Source organism: Perna viridis, chromosome 9, assembly GCF_037379345.1.
Source record: "Perna viridis isolate PV_CMFRI_1.1 ecotype Kerala chromosome 9, ASM3737934v1, whole genome shotgun sequence".
NCBI lineage: Eukaryota > Metazoa > Mollusca > Bivalvia > Mytilida > Mytilidae > Perna > Perna viridis.
Window position 1 is genome coordinate 26,053,957 of NC_142453.1, and position 6,670 is coordinate 26,060,626.

The following is a 6,670-nucleotide window of genomic DNA, read 5'->3' on the forward strand; positions in this document are numbered from 1 at the left end:
GTTCTGCAATAGCTTTTTATTATGAAAATTTTGGATGCAATGGGTAAAGTATAGGAATATGAAATAAAGTTTGTCTTTTTAAGAAATTGATAGATCAAATTCAGTTGAAATGCACTATGGAAAGATGGCGGGAAAATTGTCCGGCCCTTTCCCCTGTATAGCCAGTAAAAAATATCTATGTAACAGATGCTTCAGAATAAATCTAAATAACTAGATGTATTGAATATATTTGAGGAAAATAAGACCAAACTGAGAAAAAAATTATGTGCCATCCATTCTTACACAGAATGGTACTTCAACTATATACATAATAACGTAATTTATCAACAGGGTTAACCAGGAGGCTCAACATATTTCTTTATAATTCTGACAAATTTACATACAAATGTAGTCTCAAAAGTTCAAGTTTATCATTTAGGTTCGTGGCATATTAGAAATTAATAATATTGGGACGTTGATAAACATTCCTACTAATAAACATCTTTCCTAGATTGATTTAAAAAAGGACATATCATTATATAGTGAAACTCGTCCCCAATACGTTAGTCCATCTATCATGCCCAATAGGTAAACGATGGTTTGTCGTTCAAAATCTATAACAACAAAACCAAAAAATCTTTATCATTAAATGTCGAAGTTGAAATGCTTTCCAATTTTCATTAATCACATTGTTCCAATCTCGTTGGAACTGATCACGTAGATTGATTGTCAGTTTCAGCCGTGTATCACTTACAAATGTTTGGGAAATCAATATATATGACAACCTAGTATCTTCTTTTATTAGAAGAATTAACTAAGGAAATGTGACGATTTTGTGAATGCATAATGTGCATTAACGTATACACAACAGAACATAACTTTGATGATTTTCCTGCTGAAAGTTTAGTCCAATGAGAAATCATTCTCTGCTTCACATCTAAAATAAGCGAATATCGTCCAAGTTCACAGTATACCACACAATTTTATGTTGTCATTCTCAAATTCAGTAATAATTTACAAAATTTAAGATGCACTCTTTCAGTACAATCAATATTACTAAAGCTCCGTACCTCTGAGTCATATAGACGAATGGGTTTTATAGTCTTATCAAATATATCTACATTTTGTAATTGACAGAAGATTCAATTTGATAAATTGTGATATTTACCCCTTTTTAGAATTTCACACATGACCCTTCGCTCTCTATCTGCTTGCAATTGTATTGCTTTTGCAAACTTGCCGGTTTTTGATAGAAGTATCCCTGAATTCATTCACAATGTCAATATTTCTATTATTAAACAATAATCTTGGATTATTTGTTATTCTGACATTACAAAAACACAACACTTTTGTTTTCGATGCATCAACTTTAAGTCTCCACGTTACACAATACTAATGAAAACAATCTGTGTTAATCTTTTGGTGTTTCCGTCACAAGTATAGTATCATCTGCGTGATTATGGCAATTTAAATATTTTCATAAATAAACTTAATTCATTTTCTATTTCATCTGATAACGAAGTTATAATCTAAGATATCATACTTGTTCATAAAGTCTTCTAAATCATTTAATAACAATGCAAACAAGAAAGGTGAAAGGTTTTCACTTGGTCTAACTCCAATTTCACGAGGGGAAATATTCTGATATTCTGGTGTACATTTATCATAAACAATCCGTTTACATATTTTGTATAACATTGAACATTTTACCATTGATACAATGTACTAATTATAATACATTCATGCCATAGCCCATCTCTTCAAACTATCAAACGCCTTCTCAAGATCTACAAAGACACAGTATAACTTAATTTCTCTTTTTCTGTTGCAGAGTTTCAAAAAATGAATATAGGGTAAATAAATTATGTACAGCTGAATATCCCTGGGGAAAGCCCATTCTGATTTTTTCAGTAATGAAAAATTTTCCTAATAACTGTTAAGGCGTTCGCTCAAAATAGCAGTAAAAAGTTTGCCAATGCAGCTCACAATTGTGGTCGGCCAAACGTTTTTAGTGTCATCACTCTCATCCTTATTCTTATACAATGTATATTGGAATGATATTGCCAACAAGCCAAGTCTGGCATTATACCTGTATCAAGAATTACATAGAATAAAAGTTCATACACTTCCATAAGATATTGGGAGGTACTTTTAATGTACTCGTTCACAATTTGATTTTCACCCAAAGCTTTGTTATTTTTCAGTTTGCAATTAGGGTATGTAAGTCTCGTCACGTGATTTCATGAGTATGGGCCCTGATCTCCCATTCAAGTTCATTGAGATTCGTCATTAACATAGCATTGAGTTCAATGTTAAAAGCAAAATATCTTTTTGTGAAATAAAATACTGATAAAAAAATGACAAATATCTAGTTCTACTGGATAAAAATGTTAAGAAACGCATAAAATAGAAGTTTTTGCGTAACGATACAGTGTTTTAATTTCCCGGATGTGAACAATAAAATGCAGACTGGTCTTCAGAAATCAGACCAGGGAAGAACTTGTGCAACCACTGCCGCCAGTGCCGGGCACTGGCATATTGTATCAGTTGATTCTGGTAAGTAAAAATTACAAATACATTTTTACTATGAGGCAGATGTAACCTGTAAGAGTATGAAGTAGAGTAAATTGACATTTAAAAAAATGTATGTCTTTTACAGCTTTACATCATCTTCAATTAATTTTTCTTCACAAATTACACAATTTGGTAAAACTTTGTAAGTTGAAATTGTATCAGTCCCCAGCTGTAAACATGTAGCCATTGAGGTTGCTCGTTTATTATATGTTTTATACTTACTAGTTGTGACCATTCAGATTACTAAATATTTTAAAAAATGGCAGTAGTTATGATTTTGCAGCTATTCAGAGCACCACACTCAATGGAGCCAGGTACAAAAGTCGTTGACATAATGTCCACTGGACATTGTATTCGGTATCTGATTCTATTGCTGTTGAGTACCATTATGGGGACTTCATCCTCTATTAATTACAGTTTAAATATGTATGACTTTCAAAGTCTTAGGTACAATGTAGCAAATTACATTCTACATGGTCATGCCATGGTGGGCTACAAAGCATAATATTAAAGCACAGATCCCATTACCACCCAAGAGTGGTAGTACGTAGAGAGCAAGGCTCTGTCTGAAATGGGGGCCTGTGTTTTCAAGGCATATTGAAATTGATAGCTAGCTTTTTATATTAACCTGTCACTTGAATAATGTCCATTTCTATCTAGTTTTTGTCGATTGTGATTTATTATCCTCCATTTTTTCATGCATTTCAGGAAGAGAATGTTTGACCACTCAAGTTGACCTTGCCTGGTGCTTGACCTGACAGTAGTCACAGCCTGCAGGTAGGCAGTCAAACTCATTATTTTGTTTCCCTGCTAACCATTTAGAATGCTATCTCTCATATGGCACAGGCTAGGCAGAGAAGCAGTGCACAACTACCAATTTTATATTCTGGTGTATCTCAAACAGGGATCAAAGACATGCAAATTTTGAGGGGGGTGGGTGGGCGGATGCCCGCCATGCCATAGCCTAAATCCGTCCCTGACAATTCCACAACAGTTCAAGATAAGTCGATATCCCCTTGACTTACTTTATTTTCAGGACATAAACCATACATTTATATCTTTTTCGGTTCTAATTATACATGTACAATATAATTATAATTAGCTGTTATGATAAGCTACACTGCATTACACTCTGTAGCATATCAACCATAAATGATAAAAAACAAATGAGAGAAAAATGTCAATATGGGTCTACATTGAGTGGTGCAAGAATTCCCACAACAACAGCATGCCTTTGACATGCCCCAAAAAGACAAATGCAAGTATACAGCAAACTGGGCATTATGCTACACCCTTCTCATTAGAAAAATGAATCTCAGTGTTAACAATAGCTAGCAGTTATCCACATTAAAATCCCTTGAATTATTTTAAGAAGACATTTAAGTAAGAATAAGCCTCCTTATTTAAGTTATCATACAATGTAGTAGAAATTGTATTTTACTGAATCTTAACTTAATACACTTAACTGCATCACATTGATACACGTGTTTACTATTAATACTGTAGACATATTAATAGTAAACATGTGTATCAATGTGATGCAGTTAAGCGTACAAAATACAGAACAAATGGTCCATATTGTACTGAAAACACTGGGCATTTGTGTCCAAGACCGCTTATCAATACCAGATGTATTTTCTTTGTAATATTATAAACTAAAGAGTAGTATTCATTGAAAGAGCGATATGTTGTTGTTTTTTTTTTTCAGTATGAAGTGAAATTATTTGCATAAATTATTATTTGGTCTCTACGTTTGAGGTTTTAAAAGAACCCTGTGAAATGCAGCTACATGTATGAAATGCACATCTCAAGAGAAATATATTACTGAAAATGGAGGTTTAGTTGCTCAGAACCTAGCTGTGAAAAGTCATTCAGCAAGTAGTTTCCTCTTGAAAAAAACAGTGATGGTCGAAACTTTTTTTCACCCTGGAGCAACTAGCACTTCTAATGTTGCAATGTACATATGCAGTTGTTGGCAAATACTGTGTGCCGACTCAGTAACCTGTAACCAGTCAAATGTATTGCACAATCAATCTAATGAGAGTAATTACAATTCACAGAAAACACAAACATAACTGGATGGGCCGTTATCAGACAAAGATGTCAAACTGTATGTGATATACATGAACATGTATTTGAGGAACGAGAAACCTCTGGTAGTAAGCAAATTCTGTGAAATTTTTTATTACAAATTATCAATGGCTGTGATTAGTGTGGAAGACTATATTTTACCCAAATGATTGGATTTTGTGCAGAAAGTGAAGAGTCTCTTAGCTCATTGCCCTTTTAAAGATGATGGAGACTTCCAATAAAGTCCAAAACAAACGGAGTGGAACTGTCATGAAAACATTTCCCCTTTTTCATTTACTTTAAACGTTTTAAGTAAGCTAACTTATTTGTATTGTGGTCAGGGGCGTAGATAGGCCTGTTTTATTTGTACGCAAAATTGGGTCTTGGGGGGGGGGGGGTGGTCGCTCAAGGCCCCCAGTGAGTCATTGCATAAAACCTTTATTTCATCTTTAAAATGTGTTTTTATTTTTGTTACTTTTTCCAAAAGTACGCAACTCTGTATTTGCGTATAGGCAGCTACGCCCCTGGTGGTATTGAATAAAAATAAAATGAAAAAATTGTAAATGAGCACTAATATAAATAAAACTGCATTTTATATAAGATATGCTTTTTAAGGGAGCTAACTATTTGTTCAGTGAGTTTTTTATCCTTTTTTTAAATATGCAATTTTAAAATTTACGAAAAAGTACTTAATCCTCAGAACCCAAATAAAACATTGATGTAATGTAAAAAGTAAGTCTAAATCTTCTAATTAGAAACTATTGAAAATGAAAACGAGGCCTCAATTCTATTTTTTATTTTTTGAAGATTGGCACTATTTATAAAGTTATAACCTTTGATTACCTTGTTTTTCATCAGGAGCATTTCAATATGAATGGTGTCGAAATTATGTGATTTTTAGGAATTTTGATGAATTTCAGGGGCCAAAGAGGAGGACCTAGAGATGGTCCTCATTTTAGCCTCTAATTATTGAGAAGAATAAAAAATGAAATGTTACCCAAGCTTTGCTTAATTTAGGTACTATTTGGTACAAATGTGGTGAAATTCAGTATACCTTGATGTATCGACTTCTGCCTGGGTCTATTATAGAATGTCGATCGGCGACCAGGTGATGCAATCTGTAATATGCACGCTACAGTAGCAATTGCTGAATCTTTGACCCAGCAAAAATACTTTTTTGGGATAAAATCAGCACTTTTCGGTGCATGAAAGACTGATATTGGTGCATACCAGTCAATTGACGAGAAATTTCCAAGGCAGAAAAAATAATGTTATGTTTTCGAGAACTATTCTAAAATTTTGTAGGGTCGGAAGGTAGGAATTTTTATTTTCATTTGATATTTTTGAAATGACATAAGTCATACAAATACAATGAAAACTAAATATGCGAAGACTAAACATACAATACAATAGACTTAGTCCACAGCCTAATCGCTTTAGGGATTTGGCCCATGAGTATTTTTTTCTGTTTTGACGGAGGTGGTAAAAACAAAAAAATATCTATAGTGCCGAATTACAAACAGGGATTATCCACGACCAAGAGTACACTTATGGCACATGTGTTTTCAATTTTCTCCTTTTTTTCTGGAAGACAGTCGGCAGAATTTTTACGCAATTTTTTTCTTAAAAATTTATGAGTAGGGGGCCTGAAAGAGGGTCAGTAGGCCTAGGGCGATCGGAAACATTTTTTAGGTCTAAACGGATGGTCTGTTTATTACTCCAGTAGTGCTAAAGATTGCCTGGCAAGCTTTTTTCGGACTTGATAAGTGATATTGGCAGTGCCTCTTGAAATATTTTATACAGCTGCAAAACAAGTATAGTTTTCGTCCAAGGAAACATTTTTCAGACTACTAATGCATGTGACTATTTAGAATTAGATAAAATTGTTTGATACAAGATTTAGTTGAAAGTTTGATTTTGAAGTGTTAAAATTTGAGTCAGTACCGATGGATTTAGCCTTGAAGTCCTTTATATACCAGTATTGTAGTTTTGTTTCATAAGAATTTCTAATATATATATGTGCGTGTGTTTAATATAATAGAATAAC